This window comes from Bubalus kerabau, chromosome 10 (assembly GCF_029407905.1).
Source record: "Bubalus kerabau isolate K-KA32 ecotype Philippines breed swamp buffalo chromosome 10, PCC_UOA_SB_1v2, whole genome shotgun sequence".
Taxonomy (NCBI): Eukaryota; Metazoa; Chordata; class Mammalia; order Artiodactyla; family Bovidae; genus Bubalus; species Bubalus kerabau.
Window position 1 is genome coordinate 17213847 of NC_073633.1, and position 23304 is coordinate 17237150.

The 23304-nt window shown below is 47.5% G+C and overlaps 1 protein-coding gene across 2 annotated transcripts in view; it reads right to left on the bottom strand.

Moving 5' to 3' along the window:
• MEGF11 (multiple EGF like domains 11) overlaps nucleotides 1-23304 on the bottom strand; it is a 389965-nt gene that overhangs the window by 112427 nt on the left and 254234 nt on the right. The window contains exon 3 of one of the 2 annotated variants that reach the window (XR_008698837.1): nucleotides 19405-19451. The exons of the other annotated variant lie outside the window; for it this stretch is intronic. The gene's annotated coding sequence lies outside the window, so the exon portion shown is untranslated. Of the gene's footprint in view, nucleotides 1-19404; nucleotides 19452-23304 lie in introns of those variants that run through there. 2 annotated transcript variants of the gene reach the window in all.

Sequence of the window (23304 nt, forward strand, 5' to 3'; positions counted from 1 at the left end):
CTAGCTGTGTGACCTTGGGAAAGTCACTTCACTTCTCCAATCCTCAGTTTTCTCTGGTGAAAAGGAGTATACTGAAACCTATCCACCAGGATGGTTGTAAGAGTAAAATGAGTTCTTGGATGACAGAGGGCTTGCTACGTAAGCTGGAGCACTGTACGAGACTCAGTATTCATCATCTGCAAAATGGAGGCAATAAGGCTTGACTGTATAAGTGGGATAAGGATGAGGAGAAGAATCACACACACACACACACACACACACACACACACATTTTGTTATCATCATGAGGGAGGCAGGATGGGGCACAGGAGAGATGCTGAGCTGGAAGTCAAGAGACTGGGGTTTCAGTCTCTGTTATGTTCAACTGCATGACCTCAGGTAGTTCAGTTCAGTTCAGTCACTCAGTCGTGTCTGACTCTTTGCGACCCCATAGACTGCAGCACGCCAGGCCTCCCTGTCCATCAGCAACTCCCAGAGCTTGCTCAAACTCATGTCCATTGAGTCGGTGATGCCATCCAACCATCTCATCCTCTGTCATCCCCTTCTCCTCCCACCTTCAATCTTTCCTAACATCAGGGTCTTTTCCAATGAATCAGTTCTTCATATCAGGTGGCCAAAGTATTACAGCTTCAGCATAAGTCCTTCCAATGAATATTCAGGACTGATTTCCTTTAGGATGGACTGGTTGGATCTCCTTGCAGTCCAGGGGACTCTCAAGAGTCTTCTCCAACACCACAGTTCAAAGGCATCAATTAATCAGTGCTCAGCTTTCTTTGTAGTCCAACTCTCACATCCATATGTGACTACTGGAAAAACTATAACTTTGACTAGATGAACCTTTGTTAGCAAAATAATGTCTCTGCTTTTTAATATGCTGTCTAGTTTTGTCATATCTTTTCTTCCAAGGAGCAAGCATCTTTTAATTTCATGGCTGCAGTCACTTCTGCAGTGATTCTGGAGCCCTCAAAATAAAGTCTTTCACTGTTTTCATTGTTTCCCCATCTATTTCCCATAAAGTGATGGGACCAGATGCCATGATCTTCATTTTCTGAATGTTGAGTTTCAAGCCAACTTTTTCACTCTCCTCTTTCACTTTCTTCAAGAGCCTCTTCAGTTCCTCTTCACTTTCTGCCATAAGGGTGGTGTCATCTGCATATCTGAGGTTATTGATATTTCTCCTGGCAATCTTGATTCCAGCTTGTGCTTCATCCATCCTGGCATTTCACATGATGTAGTCTGCATATAAGTTAAATAAGCAGGGTGACAATATACAGCCTTGACGTACTCCTTTCCTGATTTGGAACCAGTCTGTTGTTCCATGTCTGGTTCTAACTGTTGCTTCTTGACCTGCATACAGATTTCTCAGGAGGCAGGTCAGGTGGTCTGGTATTCCCATCTCTTGAAGAATTTTCCACAGTTTGTTGTGACCCACACAGTCAAAGGCTCTGGCATAGTCAATAAAGCAGAAGTAGGCTTTTTCTGGAACTCTCTTGCTTTGTCAATGACCCAACGCATGTTGGCAATTCGATCTCTGGTTCTTCTGTCTTTTCTAAATTCAGCTTGAACATCTGGAAGTTCACAGTTCACATACTTTTGAAGCCTGGCTTGGAGAATTTTGAGCGTTACTCTGCTAGTGTGTGCAGCGCTAAGTCACTTCAGTATGTCCGACTCTTTGTGACCTTATGGACTATAGCCTGCCAGGCTTTTCTCTCCATGGGGTTTTCCAGGCAAGAATACTGAAGTGGGTTCCCCTTTCCTTCTCCTGCTAGTGTGTGAGATGAGTGCAATTATGCAGTAGTTTGAACATTCTTTAGCATTGCCTTATTTGGGGATTGCAATGAAAATTGACCTTTTCCAGTCCTGTGGCCACTGCTGAGTTTTCCAAATTTGCTGGCATATTGAGTGCAGCACTTTCACAGCATCATCTTTTAGGATCTGAAATAGCTCAGCTGGAATTCCATCACCTCCGCTACCCTTGTTTGTAGTGTTGCTTCCTAAGGCCCACTTGACTTCGCATTCCAGGATGTCTGGCGCTAGATAAGTGATCTAAATGAGTGATTGTGGTTTTCTGGGTCATTAGTATCTTTTTTGTATAGTTCTTCTGTGTACTCTTACCACCTCTTTGTAACCTCAGGTAACTAGACCTGAACTTCTACATCTTTAAAATGATGGATAGGACTTGGTTCCTGCCAGCTAAAATGTCCTACTTACCTAAGCCCTGGGTTTCTCCCTTACTGAGTTCTCTAAGTACACAGGGCTAAAGAATCGCTGGCTAGAGCTCTCGGAGGGAGGTGAGAAGGGACCAAGTCAACAACTCTCATTTCCATTTCATCTCTGATTGGAAAGGCCAAGCATCAAGGTCCAGAGAGTAAACGGAGTTCCCTTTGACTCTCTCCTTCACGTGAGGCTGAGCCCCAAAGTGGATGTGATTTATACAGGGTGGGCCCCAGAGACTCTGAGCTGTGAATTCAAAATCTCAGTATTCTGCTGAGCTCCCTGGCTCCAGTCTGGCTCTCTCCAAGCTGCTGGCATCCTTGACAGGAAAATTAATTGCTGTTGTCATTCTGCTTTTTGTTACAGTCTATATACCAGGAATAAGATATCTGAATGACATTAAATAACCTGTATATAGAAGCCCTTTCTAAGAGCCAGAGAGATGGGCTTCAGGGATGAGAGAGAGCCAAGAACAGCTCTCGCGGGTACCCATCTGGTCTCCATGCAAAGAGATCCTGCCCAGATGGACATACAATGGGACAGGGACCTTCATGCTTCCCTGGGAAGTGGAGGAATTTGAGCCTGGTGATCCAGCCTTGCAAGCAAACACAAACCCCTCACCCTTCCCAGGGACTGCACCTCACCACATGCTTTCTACTATCCTGGTTTGAATTCTTTCTCTCTTGATTCAGTGGCTATAAGCAAGCTAACTCAGGTTCTGACTCAGTGGCTACATACCACTGACCCGCCTGGGGCTGAGGAGTCCATGGTCTCAGCACTGAACTTCAGAAAGGCTCTTGGGTCAGCACAGGTGAGTCGCCAGGTACTCCTGCCAGCTCCGACTACGTTCTCCTGCTGATGGCAGAGTTAATCATTATCAGCATGAGGCTTATGTGATGTTTAGCCTCAATAGCCAAGGCCATACTTGGAACAACCTTAGGAAAATAAAGGCACGTGCACGCACACACATACTGGTCTAACTCCATTCTTTTATAGATGAGGATGCTGTTGCTCTGGGAAGGACGGTGACCTGCCCAAGATAAAAGAGTCCTAGGGCCTATAAACTAGGTCTGTGGACTCCCGGTCCAGTGCTGTTTTTACTACATCATCCTGCCACTATGTAACAAAATCCCATGTTCTAGAACCTATGAGATAGCAAAACCCGAGTTCCTGTCCCAGCCTGGCCTGCCAGGTGAGCTGGGGGCACTGGCAAGGACAGAAGTTTGCTTTTCACTCTTGCGTTCTGGGAGAAAATTCCCAGTTTTTTGGAGTCTGTCTACTTGGTCTTAATTACTTGTGTGTACGAGATCTTGCAATCTGTGCCTGGGGACTCTTTGAATTGCAGATTAATATTCAACTAGCTGGAACAATCTTCAGAAGGAGGCTCGTGGTAATTAAGTTGGCTAGAGAACACTTCAAACTTTTTATGGCACACAAGTACTGTGAATTATCAGGACAGGGAAGACTGATCCCTTAACGGTGCTTATTGGGAGTCACGAGGGACCACGCACCTCTCTCCTTCCAAGGGGCTGGTGGACTACAGATTGTGGGGGTAGAAGAAAGGGGCAGAGAAGGGAGTGTAGATGTGTGCTGGACTGGGAGGCTGTCAGGCAGATTCTTATCTGTAACTCAAGACTATTTTCCCCAAGACCAAGGGACTCTGGCCTGAGAGGAGGGGTGTCAGAGTGGAAGGAAGTGGGCAGAGTGCAGGCATTTCAGAAGCAGAGGCCTGAGCCACTGAGCAGAATCTAGTGAGTGAAAATTCTGAGTCATATTTGGCCTTATAAACAAAGGGGAGAGGAAAAAAAAAAGGAGGCTTGAAAGACTTCGCACAAAGTGGCAGACATTTTATAAAGTAATTTTGTTCAGTGCCGAACAATCTGTATATTTTAGACTAGGTATCATGCATGACAAACCAAGCTAACACCATAGACTATGAGGTTTGTCACAGTGATTTGCTACTAATGTAGTACAAAGCTGGTGAATAATTTATTTTTCATACTAAATAACAGTGTTAAGATTGTAAGTGCCTGATAACTCCCATCTGTGTGACTTGCATTCCTAGATGTTTTCTTAAATGATGGTGCGGGGGGCGGGAGGAGAGGCGGGGGAATGTGGGGCACCATCACCAGGAGCCACTGAAGTGGCCTGTAACCCATGGGCAACTTCTCTTGGACCCAGCCCATATGAACAGTGTATGCCACCGTGTCTCCGTGGAATGAGGATTAGAAAACTACTCCCATGGACGCGGTCAGATGGGGAGCCTTAGGTGTGGCCATGGGGGTGGGGCAGAAGGTAGGGGGAGGGAATTCCTCAGCTAAAGCTCTGGGGTCCCAGCAGCTCATTATGTGGCCTGATGTGGATGGGCACGTGCTTCACAGGGCGGGCAGGAGCAGTCACTGGCAGTGGCTCTCCCATAGCTGGTATGGAAACCGTGCCAGGTACAGCCGGACCTGCCCTGTCCATCCCTCCAGCAACTCCAACCTCTGTAGTCAGCTGAGGACAGATGCTCCCAGGAACTGCTCTGAACAGATGTGGCCACCTTGAGATTTCAGAGGATCATGAGGGAGCAATGAAGTGGGGGACAGAGGAGGAAGGGGGCCCAAAAGGGGGTAGCTGGAGTCCTGACCAAGGAAGGAGCAGGGGGCCTGGCTCCCTTCCTGGGTATGCCATTGCCCAGCTGTAGGACTTGGATCAGATTCCTTCTTCTGAATCTTGGCTTCCCCGTTTATAAGATGGGAATAAAAATAGTACTTGCTTCACAGGATTGTTGTGAGGATTAGACAAAACAATGCCTGTAAAGCCCACATTTGTATGTTAAGTCAGTTGAGTCATGTCTGACTCTGTGCCACCCTATGGACTGTAGCCCTCCAGGCTCCTCTGTCTGTGGGATTCTCCAGGCAAGAATATTGGAGTGGGTACCATGCTCACCTCTGGGGCGGGGTCTTCCGGACCCAGGGATTGAATCTGTGTCTCTTACATCTCCTGCATTGGCAAGCGAACTCTTTACCATTACTGCCACCTAGGAAGCCCCGCAGTACAAGTTATAAGCAAGGACCATGCCCCCCACCCCACGCCCCCCCCCCACCCCCGCCGCATGAATGTAGCCGCTATTATTATTAAACAACTCAATGGCCAACAATAGAGAACTGGTTAGGCAAATTATGGTACATCTATGGAATATTATGCAGCCATTCAAATGATAATTGTGCGGCAAATGAATAAGTGATTGGGCCATGCTGTTGAGAGGAAAAAGAGCATGTGACCATATACCATATGAACACATTTTGATGATAAAATGATATATGCATATGAATGGAGAAAGCAAAGTAATGAGCAGAAATACTTTTTTCTCCCCAAATTCTTTTTTTTCAATGTTAATAATGAGATTATTGAATAAGATGCTTCTGGGGGTACCTCCAGCTCTGGAGTTTGGAGGCTCACTCTGCTCCCTTGTTAGCTGTGGGGCCTGGAGGCTGGATTTGTCTGGCGGGGGTCACATAGGATGTGGGCCCCCAAATTAGAGCTGAGCATGCAGTGTCCTCAACTCCTGCCCAAACAATGTCAAAGAAGCCCAGCTGATTCCTACTTTGCTTAATTTGTGTCAATTGATTTCCTATTTTTAATTAATAATTCTAATTATGATGCAGCAAATTTACCCAACAGCCATGACTGAATTAATCAGGGTCTATTGATTGGGGCTGCAGAGTTATCCCTCGGTTTCTGACGTTATTGATTTCCTGCTGGGAACAAATAAGAAAACACACGTAGGGCACATGTGCTGTCATCTCTGTTGTGCCCTAAACCAGGCCCAGAAGCACCTGCTGCTCAATTATCCTTCCTCCCTCCCCCCTACAAGGCTCGGCTGCCACGGCCACCAGGCAACAGAGCTTCCCCGAGGAGTTCTGGGCAGGCTGGCATCCTAGTTCCTGCTCCAGAGGGGTTCTGGGCCGGGGTGTGGTATCCTAACTATTGTTAGCTTCCTCAAGGAAGGTGACTGATTATGGGCTGCCCTGGCACAGAGGGATCTGTAAGAAAGGGTCAATGTGGCATCTGCCAGCCAGCAGAGCTGGGCTTTCTTTAGAATCCATGTAGAATTCTGCTGCTGTATCAGTAGGTAGATATTAATGTCCATCTCACTGTCCCTTTTGTAGAAAGAACCTTGCAAATCCTCCTCTCCTGCCCTGTCAATTTGTAAATGAAGAAACCGAGCCCCATAGAGGGGCAGGGTCTTGCCCAAGATGGCCCACTGAGTCACTGCACAGCTGCGGCTGGAAATCAAGTCCTTTGTCTTCATGTCCATTCCCACTCACGTGGAGTGGAAAGTGTGCTCAGCTGAGACTGGAGGGCAGGGACAGCTTTTGTCTCGTGTCTCTGTCCTCTATCATGGGGCCCATATCTTCAGGCAGGGAAGTCTGATATCCAGTGTAGCCCAGAGGAATCAGCCCTGTCTGCTCTTGATCTCACCCTTTCATCTTGGTTCTGTCTTAGCTCCTGTCATCTTCCTGGGCCTTAAGAAATCAGGCCTCCCATCCCTACCCCAGGTCTCTAGACTACACACTTGCTGTTGATATCAACACAGTGACTTGTTCAATTCAGTTCAGTTGCTCAGTCATGTCCGATTCTTTGTGAACCCATGGACTGCAGCACGCCAGGCTTCCCTGTCCATCACCAACTCCCAGAGCTTGCTCAAATTCATGTCCATTGAGTCAGCGATGCCATCCAACCACCTCATCCTCTGTCATCCCCTTCTCCTCCCACCTTCAATCTTTCCCAGCATCAGGGTCTTTTCAAATAAGTCAGTTCTTCGCATCAGGTGGCCAAAGTATTGGAGTTTCGGCTTCAGCATCAGTCCTTCCAATGAACACCCAGGACTGATTTCCTTTAGGATGGGCTGGTTGGATCTCCTTGCAGTCCAAGGGACTCTCAAGAGTCTTCTCCAACACCATAGTTAAAAGCATCAATTTCTCAGCATTCAGCTTTCTTTGTAGTCCAACACGAGTGTTGGACTCACATCCATACATGACCACTGGAAAAACCATAGCTTTGACTAGACACACCTTTGCTGGGAAAGTAATGTCTCTGCTTTTTACTATGCTGCCTAGGTTGGTCATGGCTTTTCTTCCAAAGAGCTAGCGTCTTTTAATTTCATGGCTGCAGTCACCATCTGCAGTGATTTTGGAGGCCCAAAAAATAAAGTCTGACACTGTTTCCCCATTTATTGTCATAAAGTGATGGGACCAGATGCCATGATCTTAGTTTTCTGAATGTTGAGTTTTAAGCCAACTTTTTCACTCTCCTCTTTCACTTTCATCAAGAAGCTCTCCAGTTCTTCTTCACTTTCTGCCATAAGGGTGGTGTCATTTGCATATCTGAGGTTATTGATATTTCTCCCAGAAATCTTGATTCCAGCTGTGCTTCTTCCAGCCCAGTGTTTCTCATGATGTACTCTGCATATAAGTTAAATAAGCAGGGTGATGATATACAGCCTTGACATATTCCTTTCCCGATTTGGAACCAGTCTGTTGTTCCACGTCCTGTTCTAACTGTTGCTTCTTGACCTGCATACAGATTTCTCAGGAAGCAGGTAAGGTGGTCTGGTATTCCCATCTCTTGAAGAATTTTCCACAGTTTATTGTGATCCACACAGTCAAAGGCTTTGGCAAAAGCAGAAGTAGAGGTCTTTCTGGAACTCTCTTGATTTTTCGATGATCCAGCGGATGTTGGCAATTTGATCTCTGGTTCCTCTGCCTTTTCTAAATTCAGCTTGAACATCTGGAAGTTCACGGTTCATGTACTGATGAAGCCTGGCTTGAAGAATTTTGAACATTACTTTACTAGCGTGTGAGATTAGTGCAATTGTGTGGTAGTTTGAGCATTCTTTGGCATTGCCTTTCTTTGGGATTAGAATGAAAACTGACCTTTTCCAGTCCTGTGGCCACTGCTGAATTTTCCAAATTTGCTGGCATATTGAGTGCAGCACTTTCACAGCATCATCTTTTAGGATCTGAAATAGCTCAGCTGGAATTCCATCACCTCCACTACCTTTGTTTGTAGTGATGCTTCTGAAGGCCCACTTGACTTTGCATTTCAGGATGTCTGGCTCTAGGTGAGTGATCACACCATTGTGATTATCTGAGTCATTAATATCTTTTTTGTATAGTTCTTCTGTGTATTCTTGCCACCTCTTCTTAATATCTTCTGGTTCTGTTAGGTCCATACCATTTCTGTCCTTTATTGTGCCCATCTTTGCATGAAATGTTCCCTTGGTATCTATAATTTTCTTGAAGAAATCACTAGTCTTTCCCATTCTATTGTTTTCCTCTATTTCTCTGCATTGATCACTGAGGAAGGCTTTTTTTTTTTTTTAATCTCTCCTTGCTATTCTTTGGAACTCTGCATTCAAATGGGTATATCTTTCTCCTTTGCCTTTCACTTTTCTTCTTTTCTCAGCTGTTTGTAAGGCCTCCTCAGACAACTATTCTGCCTTTTTACATTTCTTTTTCTTGGGGATGGTCTTAATCACTACTGCCTCTGGCACAATGTCATGAACCTCTGTCCATAGATCTTCAGGCACTCTGTCTATCAGATCTAATCCCTTGAATCTATTTGTCACTTCCACTGTCTAATTTGATTTAGGTCATACCTGAATGGTCTAGTGGTTTTCCCTACTTTCTTCAATTTAAGTCTGAATTTGGCAATAAGGAGTTCATGATCTGAGCCATAGTCAGCTGCTGGTCTTGTTTTTGCTGACTGTATAGAGCTTCTCCATCTTTGGCTACAAAGAATATAATCACTCTGATTTTGGTAATGACCATCTGGTGATGTCCATGTGTAGAGTCTTCTCTTGTGTTGTTGGAAGAGGGTGTTTGCTATGACCAATGTGTTCTCTTGGCAAAACTCTGTTAGCCTTTTCCCTACTTCATTTTGTACACCAAGGCCAAATTTGCCTGTTACTCCAGGTATTTCTTGACTTCCTACTCTTGCATTCCAGTCCCCTATAACAAAAAGAACATCTTTTTGAGGTGTTAGTTCTAGAAGGTCTTGTACATCTGCATAGAACCATTCAACTTCAGCTTCTTCAGTATTACTGGTTGGGGCATAGACTTGGATTACTTGGAAATGAACAGAGATCATTCTGTTGTTTTTGAGATTGTATCCAAGTATTGCATTTTGGGCTCTTTTGTTGACTATGAGGGCTACCCCATTTCCTCTAAGGGATTCTTGCCGACAGTAATAGATATAATGGTCATCTGAGTTAAATTCACCCATTCCAGTCCATTTTAGTTCACTGATTCCTAAAATGTCAATGTTCACTCTTGCCATCTCCTGTTTGACCACTTCCAATTTACCTTGATTTATGGACCTAACATTCCAGGTTTCTATACAATATTGTTATTTACAGCATCAGACTTTACTTCCATCACCAGTCACATCCACAACTGGGTGTTGTTTTTGCTTTGGCTCTGTCTCTTCATTCTTTCTGGAGTTATTTCCCCACTGTTCTCCAGAAGCAATTGGGCATCTACCCACCTGGGGAGTTCATTTTTCAATTTTTGCCTTTTCATACTGTTCATGGGGTTCTCAAGCCAAGAATACTGGTTTGCCATTTCCTTCTCCAGTGGACCACGTCTTGTCAGAACTCTTCACCATGACCCATCTATCTTGGGTGGTCCTACACAGCACGGCTCATAGTTTCATTGAGTTAGACAAGGCTGTGGTCCATATGATCAATTTGATTAGTTTTCTGTGATTGTGGTTTTCATTCTGTTGCTCTCTGATGGATAAGGATAAGAGGCTCATGGAAGCTTCCTGATGGGAGGGACTGACTGAGGGCGAAACTGGGTCTTGTTCTGATGGGGGAGGCCATGCTCAGTAAATCTTTAATCCAACTTTCTGTTGATGGGCAGGGCTGTGTTCCCTCCCTGTTGGCTGGCTGCACTGTGGTGGAGGTGATGAAGGTAGTGGTGACCTCCTTCGAAAGGTCCCGTGCACGCACTGCTGCACTCAGCGCCCCCAGCCCCGCAGCAGCCACCGCCGACCCACGCCTCCACCAGAGACTCCTGGACACTCGAGGGCAAGTCTGGGTCAGTCTCTTGTGGGTCAGTGCTCCTTTCTCCTAGGTCCTGGTGCACACAAGGTTTTGTTTGTGCCCTCCAAGAGTCTGTTTCCCTAGTCCTGTATAAGTTCTGGTGGTCTATGGTGGGGTAAATGGCAGCCTCCTCCAAGAAGGCTTATGCCACACCCAGGTCTGCTGCACAAAGAGCCCCTGCCCTTGACTTGTCATGTCCCAGTAATCCTGAGTCCTAGGGGATCCAGATGAGACCTCATGTCCTAAGTGTCTTCTCTGTGCTGTGAACCTTACACACATGATCTAATTTAATCTCCACAACACGCTGAAGAACAGATGTATAAAGAACCAGCACTCAGAGAGATCAAGTAACTTGCCACATTCCCACAGTGAATAAGGGGCAAAGAATTGAATCTGGGACTTCATTGCTTCACCAGGATGCCTTTGCAGGAGAGAAAAAGGAAAGAAATCAGAGGGTGAGCAAAACTAATGAACATTGTGTAGGACGTACATGGTCCTATAATGATGCTGTGAGAGGGTCCAGAGAGAAAGCCAGTCAATAAATAGAAGAGTGACATCTTGAACCCCACAAAGACAGGAAAGTATGGTGAACAAGAACAGTTCAATTTGGATATTTGGATATTCAAAGGGAGAATGAAGGGGCAAAGAGGAGTCAAAGCTGGAGAAATAGGTTGTGGCCAGATCATGGAGGACTTCTAAGTTCCAGAAGGAGAATCTAGACTTCCTCAGGACTAGTGAAAGTGACTGCAGACTTTGAACAGAGGAGGGCCATGGTCAGGATGATGGTCCAGGGACCCTGATCTGATTAGGATGGATCTGAGTGAGAAGAGACCAGATGAAGCAGAGACCATTAGAAAGTCACCACAGTGGTCCAAACACAAGCTAAGAAGACCTGGAGTTAAGGCAGTGGTGGTGGGGATGGGGAAGGCACAAAGATGAGTAGGGTTGATGGCACCTGAAGCTAATTGAACGTGGGACTCCGAGACTCTGTGTTTTGGGGACGTATGTCAGTATGAGCTCATCCTAACTTGATGATATTTGTAAAGACCTTATTTCCAAATAAGGTGACATTCATTGGCTCCAAGTGGACATGGCCATTGGGAGAAATGATTCAATTCAGTACATGGGGGGATAATATCTCTCTCATAGGGTGGCTCTTTTCTAGGGCTAAATGAGACACAATTACGTGATACAACTACCTGATTTTCATTATTCTTCTTTCAGGCATAGAATCCCCAGCCAGGAAGTCTTAGAAAGACTTGGAGGGGACTCCCCTTGTGGTCCAATGGCTAGGACTCTACACTACCAATGCAGGGTGCCTGGGTTCAATCCCTGATCAGGGAACTAGATCACATATGCTGCAACTAAGTGTTCTCACGCTACAACTGAAGGTCCTACATGCTTAACAAAGATCAAAGATCCTGTGTGCTGCAGCTAAAACCTGGTGCAGCCAAATAGAAAAATACATACATAAATAAATAGCTTTTAAAAAGACTCTAGAAGGACAAATCCAGGAAGGAGAGTGATAGTCACCAAAAACTGTCTTGAGATTCCCTGAGCACCTCAAGAACAAGAATTCGCACTGCCTGTCACTCATCAAGTGCTCTGGGGAGCCCCCTCCTCCCCGAGCCCTGCAATTCCTTATCATGGTGTTACTCAGTTCTGTGAGAGACAAGTGAATTAAAGCAGATGAGAGTTTTCTTCGTTCAACTTCATGGACTTCCTGACAGCATCACAGATGTGTAGCAATCTGTACATGTGCAGCTGTGACCCATGAGGTGTACTAGCCCCCTGCCTCCCAACCACAGGAAATAAGCACATGGAGATGCACACCTCACTCCAGAGCTTCCTATTAGCTATAACCTAGTCAGTGGGGGTGCTGGTAAAGGCTTAACAATCAGGTCTGCAGAGGAAAAAAACCCCACCAAAACCTTGATATGCAGTATTTGCCAATTACCATGGAGTAAGTACTCCTACCATGGCTGACTTCAAGCTACCTGTATGAAGTAATAGAACACAGAGTTGGGAAGAGATCAGCACAATCAGCTCTGGTGAGCCAATGTGAGCCAACTCCAGAACACCACTACACATAGTCATTTGTGGACCAGGAAGCCAAGGGAAGGGGTCTACACATGTTGTCCCTTCTCCCACCAGCCAACGGTGTTTTGGATTAGTCACCTAGTGGTCACGTGATACAAGTTACAAATGTCTTGTTAATTGAGGCGTCTGAGTGTCATTTGAGAAGCTGTGGTGCTGCAAAAGGTGCTCTAGGCTAGATCTGAACCCAGATTCTATCACTGTATGATTACCTGGGTAAATCATATAATCTTCTTTGAATAATTAATCATTCATTCAATAATTATTGACTCTTTACTGTTACCAGATGGAGAAATAAAGATGAAAAACAGCACAACCCCTGGGTCAAGAAACTCACAATCTGGTGGAGAAGAGAATCATAAAAATGATAATAATTTGGGATAGGGAGCCGTTTCCTCATCTATGGGGGTAAGGGGTTTACCCCAGAAAAGGGAATGAGAACACACACATAAAGTTTCCAACACAGTACTTGGAATAGAGTAGAGGCTTAGCAAATGTTTACTAAACTCAGGAAAGCAAATATGGGGCAAGAAGTCATCAAAGAGGTGGTGCCTGCCTAGCCTAACGAAGCACAGGGCTAGCCCTGGGGACCACAGGACGGCCATGGGGGCTACAGCCTAGGAGGAGGATGGGAAGGCAACGCCTTTCCCCTGGCCCTGAATCTCTGCTCATCCAGGGGTCATCTTCTTCCCTGTGCTGCTGTGGGAGGTAGGTGGGGATGAAGGCAAAACCACTGGCAGATTCATCAGAACCTACCCACTTGGGATAACTGGGCAGATCACTGTGTTGAGAACAGGAGACAGACCCTTCAACATTTCTGGGCCTCATTATAGAATGGGATAGGGTAAAGCATTTGGTATTTATAAAACATTTTCCTTCTATTTAAAACTACTTGAAAAAACACACCTTTTTCTTAGTGTCAGTAATCATTAGAATATGGCCAGTCTTGTTTCACTTATCATCTCTCCACCCTCACCCTCCATGCTTTTTATTTCAACGATCAATTAAGATCAGTTGAGTTTTTGCCGCTACCCCCACCCTCTACCTCCCATCACGCAGGCTTGCACAGTAACCTCCCCTTGAGTACTTTTCCTGCAATACTTACATGCTGCCACCAGAGAGTAGCAGGCTGTCTTATTTACATGGTTAAAAGAATTTAATCTGAAATCATAATCACAACCCTGGCTTTTCTAATAAAAGCAAAAAAATTGTCACTCTATTCTTTAATTTAAAAAAAATCTCTTTTCCCATATCCAACTTTTTTTCTGGAAGCAAGGAGTTAAACAAAATTTAAATACGGTGCGTCCTCTTAGCAAGGCCCTTGACAGCCTGCAACATTGACAAACTGTCTCTGATTCAAACTGCCTGCCTTTACAAAGCTTCCAGCTACAAATCCAAGCTGACAGCTGAATATCACCTTCAAAATGACAAGTTTAAATGAGTTATTATTTGTAAAAGGCTTAAAAGAGTGTCTGACACATAGTAAGCACTATACAACTATTTGAGGTTTTATTTATTTTCACATTTTAAATTCTTTTTTTCCTTTGCATAGGAAAGTGAATTCATTTCATCACTGCAGGAATTAGCAATGAATGAGTCTTCATTACTCTGGTTTAATTAGCCGCTTCCTGTGAATGAGGAAAGGGATGCCTATGGAGACAGGAAGTTGTCCCAAAGGTGGCCTGGCTGGGGCTGGAGCTGGTTTCTTTCCTCCTCTGATACCTCCCAACAGGGGAAGCTCTGCAGCTCCCTCTGGTTCATTCACAGTCACCGGACTCAGGGCTGAGTCCAGACTCCTAATTACAGAGATGTTGGGCAGGGTTGTTTTTTTTTTAAAAAAATCTTTTCAGAGTTAAGCCACGAAGAGCTTCTGGAGAGGCACAGCCAGTGCAGCTTGATCAATTAAATTATCATAAGCAGCAGGGGCATGAGGAGGGGAGGACTCACAAGCCAGGCCCATCACTACCGCAATGGAGCTGCCATCTGCCAACAGACAGCCGCATGTCGGGCCTGGCAGAGATGGTAGGATAGACCTGGATGCCAGGTAGACCTGGCAGGAGGCCTCGGTGCCACCTCAGGGAATTGTCGGTGCTCAGAGGTCCTCAGGATTCTGCTGCTCATGGTGGCTATAGCAGCACCTGCCATGAGCTGAGCTCCTCTGGGCCAAACACATTTAACCCCTAAATGGGTATTACTGTGCCCATTTTCCAGAAGAGGAAACTGACACTCAGAAACGCTAGGTGACTTCCTCAAGGTCACACAGCTAGTATAGTGAAGAAGCAGAGATAGGGACAGGTCTGTCTAGGCACCAGTTTCTCTCACAGATAAAGCTGGTTCTTCTTATCTCACCACTTGATAGAACAGAGTAAAGGGACAATGTAGGTGATTAAATAGTTAATCCTGTAGGGGCTTGTAAGTAAAGAAAAAATGGGAGATCCTGTAAGTTAATTATCACCCAAGAAAGCAGGTTTGCTTAATCAGGAAACCAAGAAAGCTTGCTCAGCAACAAAACCATGCAATAGAAACGTGAGTCATGTCCCCAAACAATAAAACAATGGTGGACTGAGACCCACATCCTGCCCAGTGAGTCAGTAAGTTGATTCCTAGCTTCTCTGCTGGGTGGACCCATCTTTTCTTCCCAGAGGGCCTTTCCTGCCCTCCCCGGACCCCCAAGTGCTGGCTTGCTCTTTGCTGCCTGAGGATCACACCCTTCTCCTGGGTACCCACCAGCTCCACCTGTTGGAGGGGTCAGGGAGCTGTAGCCCAGAGGGCATTTTTGTTAGTCTTTGTCCCAGGCACAGAAATGACTCTGGGCTGGATTCACTACCCTCTAAGGCCCAGGTCGGTGCAGAAAGGTGTCCCAAAGAGAATGTTGGGCAAATGTGCTTGGAAAGGGGGAGAGAGGCAACAAGCTAACTTGTTGGCCAGTCTACAGAGCAGAGTTTAAGACAAAGCCTGACCCAGGGTGTGACCAGACTTAAAGCCTAGGAGAAAGAGAGGTGAGACAGGCCCTCAGAGACAAGATCCAAGAGGGGTTCCTGACAGAAAAAGAGCCGGGGACTTCCTTGATGGTCCAGTGGTTAAGAATCTGCCTTCCAAGGCAGGGGATGCAGATTCACCCCCTGGTGGGGGAACCAAAGTCTCACATGCCGTAGGGTAACTAAGCCCGAGTGCTGCAAACAAGAGAATGCACCGCAATGAACGATCCCATGTGCCGCAACCCACTGCAGCCAAATAAATAAATAAATATTTTGAAAAAAGAAGAAGAAAAAAAGGAAAGATCCTGGCTTTCAAATATCTCAGGAAAGGGATTAAATAGGAAACAGTTGAGGCTGGAAGGTGAGCAGAAAGGCATGAGGTGCGCCAGGAAGTATGTGGCCTGGACGAGACCAGGGATAAGAAAAAGGCATCCCAAGGATCCAGACCCACACACGGGGCATGCCCAGCAGGGCCTTTCAGATCCGAGCAGGTCCCCCAGGCCTCGGGAGCACGGGTGCCTGCAAGACAAATCTGGGGGCTCATGGGCGATGGTCAGGGATGGACAGTGAGCGAAGCCAGGCTCTGCTCTCAGGAACATCTGTCTCCCTTGGTGCTCAACAGTCTATCTCAGGGTCACATGAAGCCTGAATCTCATCCCAGTGACTGGGCAGGGTGTTGACCATGCAGGTGGCATGGCCCAGTCGGGAGGGGCCTTCCACTTCATCCGATGGTGTCCCTGTAGGACAGGTGATACCTGCCTGAGCTCTGTTCTCTCGACTCTCACCTCTGACCCCTCCCTGTAGAGGGACAGGGTGGTTTCGGGTGGCTGGGCCAGCCCCAGAGCCACCCTATGGTGTTGGTGGAGTGGGTGCAGAGTAGCAGAGAATCCCCTGATGCCTGTCCCAGGCCATGGAGTGGAGACAGAGGACCCTGGCTCTGTCTGTTGAGTCAGCCAGCAGCCCGAACATGTGTGCAACAAACAGTGACACTGTGAGCGTGAGTGATAAGGCATGAGAGAATCAGTGCCTCTGCGTGTGCATGTGTGTTTGTGAAACTGAGGGTGTGATTGTGTCAGAGTGTGTTAAGGTGTATGTGAGACTCTGTGTGTGTGGCCGTGGAACAGTTCTAAATATGAGGTGATAGGCAGGCAAACAGACAGCCGACTTGGCAGACACACAGAGCCCCAAAGATACTGACATCAAGAGAAGGATTTGCAGAGACAGTCTCTGGAGAGGGGCTGAGAACTCCAAAGAGGAATGGAGATCAGTGGAGATGGAAGAAGAGACACAGGAGAGTTAAGGTGAAGAAGAGAAGCGTTGAAATGATAACCAGCAGAGAGGACCAGGTCAGTGACTCCTTCATGTCCCCCTAGACTGGGGTCTCCCTAAGAAGAATTGGAGGTTTCCCTGGTGGCTCAGTGGTAAAGAATCTGCCTGCCAGTGTAGGAGACTAGGGTTCAATCTCTGGATTGGGAAGATCCCCTGGAGAAGGAAATGGCAATTCACTTCAGTATTCTTGCCTGGAAAATCCCATGGAACAGGAGCCTGGTGGGCTACAGTCCATGGGGTGGTAAGAGAGTAGGACACGACTTTGCAACTAAAAACAACAAAGAAAAATTGGAGGGTCAGCCAGACAAAGAGAGCTGTTGCCACAGCCCCTGCGCAGCTCTCTCTGGTTCCAAACACTGGCCTCAGCCACTCATCATTAGCTGGGGAAGAGCACAGGGAGAGAGAAAGGGGATGTCCCTGTGTTTGTGAGCATGTGGAGGGTTTTGCACGTGAACCAGGAGCATCCCCTCCCTCCTTCCTCTCTCTACCTGCATCCCCCACCTTTCAGTCATCCAGGGGGCCCCCCAGGGGGTTCCTCTCTTGCCAAGCGCCAATCCTGACGTGGCATCTTATTCTGCTGACCTAAGTCTAATTTACTTGGGGAAAAAAATCTTTCCTGGCTCCCAAATCAAATCACTCAGGGAAAGAAGGGGGTTGAAAGGAAACAGGGGAAATAAATGTATTCAGCAAGTGTATTTTTATTCCAATAAAACTTGATTTAATAACCACCATGAATATTTCATTTGCAAGAGGCTGTCCTCCTCCTGCAGTCTACACTGGTCTCCAGCCAAGTTTGCCCTTCCTGCCCCTGGGGCAGTACACACCCCTGCTCCAGCACCCTGGGCAGCACTCAGAGTAGCTGAAACAGTTGTCCACCTCTGCCTTTCAGCCATCACCAGAGCAGCTCCTCAAGGGACCTGGCCTGGTATTAAGAACAGGACAATGCCTAGAGATTGAGACGGAGTGCTTAGTTGCCCAGTTGTGTCTGATTCTTTGTGACCCCATGGACTGTAGTCCGCCAGGTTCCTCTGTCCATGGGATTCTCCAGGCAAGAATACTGGAGTGGGTTGCCGTGCCCTCCTCCAGGGGATCTCCCTAACCCAGGGAGCAAACCCAGGTCTCCAGCATTGCAGGTGGATTCTTTACCATCTGAGCCACCAGGGAAGACCTTGAGACGGAGAGTCGGGTTCAAACACTCGCATTAACACTGAATTGCTGGATGGTGACCTTGGTCAAGTTACTTCATTCTCTGAGCCTCAGTTTCTTCTCCCTATCTTATGACATTTTAATGAGGATCAATAAACATATAATGGATGTGAATAAGTTTATATTCATCAGATATTATCCTTTCTGGGGATTGAGGGCCAAGAGATGAATTATCTAGAAGCTTTATCTCCCCAACAACTTACTCCCTTCTGGATTCATGCTTTTAAGCCACTTCCACATTGTCCCTCTCCTCTAAATCCTTATCCACCCATCCTAAACTAAGCCAGGACATTTTCACTAAGCAAATCCAGTGGGATTGGGAGGAATGAAACTGGAAAAAGGATAGTGGGCGACTGTTTTCACAGTACAAAGGTACCTTCCTCCCCAGGCTCAGGAAACATGGAATGAGTGGGGCTGATATCACCCTGGTCCCAGCAGGAGGGCACATGACCCAAGCCTGGCCAGTCAGAATACTCCATTCTCTGGTCACAGTGATTGGTCCTGGGATAGGCATGTGACCCTATCAGGCCAATGCAACTCCATTCTGGGACTTTAGCTGGAATGATTGAGTAAAGGGATGCTTTCTCCCCATTGGAGATGTTATGCTGGGAGATTGCAGACCTGGAACTGTTGGTTGCCATCTCTGTCATTCCTTTGGGAAGAGAACACTTGAGAATGAAGTCAACACAAAGGAAAACAGAGCCAAGGTGGAGACAGATTATGGCTATCATGATGCAGTTGTGCCTAGAGCAACATCTACCCCTGTTCTTTCTAGTTCCAAGAGGCAATAAATCCTCTTTTCTGCCTAAGCCATCTTAGGCTGGGTTTCTGTCACTTACAGTGAAAAAGTATTGATTGATGCCTGGGATCTGAAGTGTGTCTTTTCATTTCACTAATTAAAGCCTTCTACATCCCCAGGAAAATGTTTGGGGAAAGTGGGACATCAGATCAGAAGACATGGTGGTGCTGAAAGGCTGGCTGGCCCCAGTCCCCTTACCCCTGGAGATATCTTTAAGAATTAAGGTGCAGTCAGAGGCAGTGGTACTGGCGTCTCTGAGAAATTCCCATCATTCCTCAGGAAACTGGTGTAGGGCCCTGTAGGGACAATTCGGGGTTACCTCACCCCTTTCTAGCCTGCTACTGGTGTTCCTCAATGGTGTCATCAATTGATCAATTAGTCAGTCAACAACAAAGGTGTCGTGGAAGAGTGGGCACAGGACCAGGAAGCCTTCGGCAGGTCAGGTGCCTCTCTGAGCCTCAGTCTCACTGTCAGGGAGATGAGGAGGGTTGAACAAGATGAATTCCAACCCAGCTCTAATATCATTTATATTTATGAGTCTTTATTATGTTTAGACTTGGGGAAATAAAAGTAAAGAAGGTCTCTGTCTTTAACTGCACAATCTCTTTGTGAGTAGAAGACACACATTAAAATAAAGCAAAAAAAAAAAAAAATCAGTAATGCTGTTCTCAAGGCAAATCTGAAGTAGAGGAGAGCTGGCCAGGGTGGTCTGCAAGCTCTTCTTTGGCCTGAGAATCTATGAGAAGGAAAGAGGCTGTGTCTCAAGAAGAGTGAGATAGCAGCCAGTGCCTGGTTTCGCAGGCCTGATGGGTTTTCTCCAGGAGATTCTGGGCATCCTAGAAATTTCCCAGATGCCCCAGCTTCTCAAGTTGGCTTGGCAAAGTGTGGAACCAAGACCCAGGCGAGTGGGTGTGAAAACTCAGGAGGAAGATTGGGAGAAGGGAGGGAGGGAGCACAGGCACTTGTGGGAGCGACTGTCTGCTTGCTATTTCTGCCATTTGCAAGAGTTTGCAAATTTCAAAGTAGTTTCTGCCCAGAGAGAAAAAATGCCTCTCTAGAGTCAAGGGTGCCTGGAAGCTAGAGTGGGGCCAGGGGAAGTCACGGGAAGGCACGGGGAGGGTCAAGCGTGGGAGGGGGTCAGCTGTGGGTGGAGGGTGTGGGGCAGATCAGGAGGCTAGGGCTAGCCAGGCAGGTGGGCAAGCAGGTCTGGCGGCTTCTTCAAGGTTCTAGATCAGGGATATAAAGATCCCTGCTTCCCAGGTGGCGCTAGTGGTTAAGAACCTGCCTGCCAATGCAGAAGACGCAGGAGACCCAGGTTCAATCCCTGGGTCAGGAAGATCCCCTGGAGGAGGGCAAGGCAACCCTCTTCTTGCTTGGAGAATCCCTTAGACAGAGGAGCCTGGTGGGCTACAGCCCATAGGGTCTCAAAGAGTCAAACACGACTGCAGCAACTTAGCACGCACACAAACAGGGGGCTGCCCAGCCCTGGGTCACACTTAGCTGAGCTCAGGGCTGCTTCTGGATGTGGTGGCCGGTGCGGGGACCTCAGGTCTGCTGACTATGCCATCACATGAGCTTTCTTGGACCATCAGGTAAGGTAATGCAGGGTGTTTACTGCAAGAGCGCCCGGTGGAGGTTCCAGTGGGCTGGACCCAACCTGTACGTCACTCGCCGGCTTGTGTGCCCTGGCACAGGGTTAGGTTCTTCCAGAGGGAGAGGTGCCCCAAGGGGGGGCCCTGTGTTCCCTCTCAAGGTATGAGCAACAGACAATCCTGAGGACAGACAGGGGTGCTGGGGCCGAGATGAGCAGACCGTGACCGGGGGCAAATCCTCCTTCCTTCTGGAGGTTGGGCTCGACGGTACTCTCTCTCCTGAGCACACACTTCTGGCCCCCTCTCCCTATCTGTCCAAACTGAGGACCCTGTTCTCCCAGAAGCAAACTATGAGCTAGTCCCCCCACCTCTTACCATCCCAGCCCAGACCCAGTGAAATGTGGAAAGTTACCTAAGCAAAGAGAAGGAAATAGAGCCGAATTTCTGTTTGGCCAGGGGCTGGGACTGAAATTCAGGACTGACCACTCTGAGGTGTCCTTGCTTGTGGTGGGGACAAGGTTGTTTTTTTTTTTTAAAGGAAAGGACAATCCGGTTCACAAAATCTCCTCCTTCGTCCCCTCCCCCTTATTTTTCTCTTCCAACTCAGAGACACCAAGGGAGCCCCTGACTCCCAAATCAGGTACAACCTGGGGACCAGTCTAGACACCTTCCTCATCCCTATTCTCTGGAACTAATGGGTCAAATTCACCAAATTCTGTCGACCCTACTTCCCCCAAATGTTCCCCTTTGCACACCCCATTGCTTTTGTTCAGGCTCCCCAATTTGACAACTAGCACATTGCCTCTAACCTCCTGGTGTTCTCCGAACTTGGCCTCCAGCCCGCTTGGTTTCCCGGTAAAGGGAGAATCTCGTCTGGGTGACCCCTAAGTTCTCACCTTAATGCTGATGGTCATGACAATGGCCTAAGGCAGCTGCCCTTTGACCACATGGTTAGGTCAGTGCAGACACTTTGAAGAATCTGATAAGGGAGGAGGGAGGCTCAAGAGGGAGGGGATATACATACATACATGCTGCTAAATCGCTTCAGTCATGTCCGACTCTGTGTGACCCCACAGACGGCGGCCCACCAGGCTCCCCCATTCCTGGGATTCTCCAGGCAAGAACACTGGAGTGGGTTGCCATTTCCTTCTCCAATGCTTGAAAGTGAAAAGTGAAAGTGAAATCACTCAGTCACGTCCGACTCTTAGCGATCCCATGGACTGCAGCCCACCAGGCTCCTCCATCCATGGGATTTTCCAGGCAAGAGTACTGGAGTGGGGTGCCATTGCCTTCTCCAACATACATACATACATACATACAAATAAATAATTATGACTGATTCACGTTGATGTATGGCAGAGACCATCACAACATTGTAAAGCAATTATCCTCCAAAAAAAGAATCTGATGAAAACTGTGGACTGTCCCTATCTGAATGCACACCTACATACAATTTTGCATATCTTTTCAAGGAGTTCATGGTCTTATTGGGGATCACAGACTCCAGGTTAAGAATTTCTATTTGGAAACTTCCCTGGTGGTCCAGTGGTTAAGACTCCGAGCTTCCATTGCAGGGGCATGGGTTTAATCCCTGGGCAGGGAACTAAGATCCTGCATGCCACATGGCACAGCTGGAGAAGGAAAGAAAAGAATTTCTGTTTGAATTTCTAGGGCCCCTGGGCTCAAAGAAAAGCCCAGATGGAGATCCTATTTTTTCATCATCCTCTGGACAGACTCCAGGGGCAGCTGCTTCTTGCCCTATGTTCCAGGTTGCAGTAAACTACCCATCAGCTCGGGGCCTGGGGCTGAAGCCTGCCTGGAGAAAGCAGGGCTGTGTCCATGAGAGCCATCAGACATGGCCCTACAGGGTGACCCAGTTTGTCTGAGGCCCAGCTGGGACTGGAGAAAGTAACCAAGTGCCCGAGCCACATGCAGACACAGTTAAAAGGCAGACTAATGGGTGGTCAGGTGCGAGGAAGCCAGCCAAGGCGGCACGCTGGGGAACACAAGGCATCTGTTTGGATCTGTAAGGCACTGTATGAATCTTTCCTAGCTGGCCTTCCTGAATGCAGAAGCCTCCCAAAGACTCGCAGCCCCAGTGGCAAAAAGCCTCTTCTGTCTTTGCTGGCGGCAGACTTCGCAGAAATCCAAGTGGGGTCGGGGTGCTGGAGAGTGTGTAAGGAACAAACAATGGCAGAATCAATGGGCTGGATTACAGACCCTGCCGCAGTGGGCGGATAATAGCGGCCAAGCACCAGTTTCTCAGACCAAGTGACCTGACCCTGCACTGTCAGAAAGTGCCAATCACAGGGGATTAAAACCAGCCTGCACTGCAGCCCCTGGGAGAAAGGCCTGAAACTGGGCTAGCAGTCAAGAAAGGAGCTCAGGATGGTGGGGGCAGTGCCCAGTCTGGAGGCCGTGGGGGAGGGGTACCTGGCTGCCCTTGGCCCACTGAGGGTAGAGGAGGCAGGGGCTGAGACTAGAACAGGAAAGTTGGGAGCGAGGGGATGGAGGTCATCAGCAAAAGCAAGAGGGCTGGCAGAAAGGAAGAGTGGGCTCAGGGTGGGGCTAGATTATTCCTGGGGGGCTGCAAGCAGACTTGGGAACTAGACTCTGAATCTTGCTGACCCAGCATTGTCTGCCCTTCTGGAGCATAAGCCAAATGCTGGAAGGATTTTTAAGAGCCACAAGTCTCTAGACAGTAAAGCGTCTGTCTACGATGCGGGAGACCCGGGTTCGATCCCTGGGTTGGGAAGATCCCTTGGAGAAGGAAATGGCAATCCACTACAGTACTATTGCCTGGAAAATCCCACAGACAGAGGAGCCTGGTAGGCTACAGTCCATGGGGTCGCAAAGAGTCGGACATGACTGAGCGACTTGACGACTTCACGTCGAAGTCTCTAGAAGCCTCAGGCTTCCATTTAGTGTTTAGATACTTTGGGGAGAATTTTGAACCTGCAGGCAGCCCTTGGGGGTTAGCCTTCACACACACACACA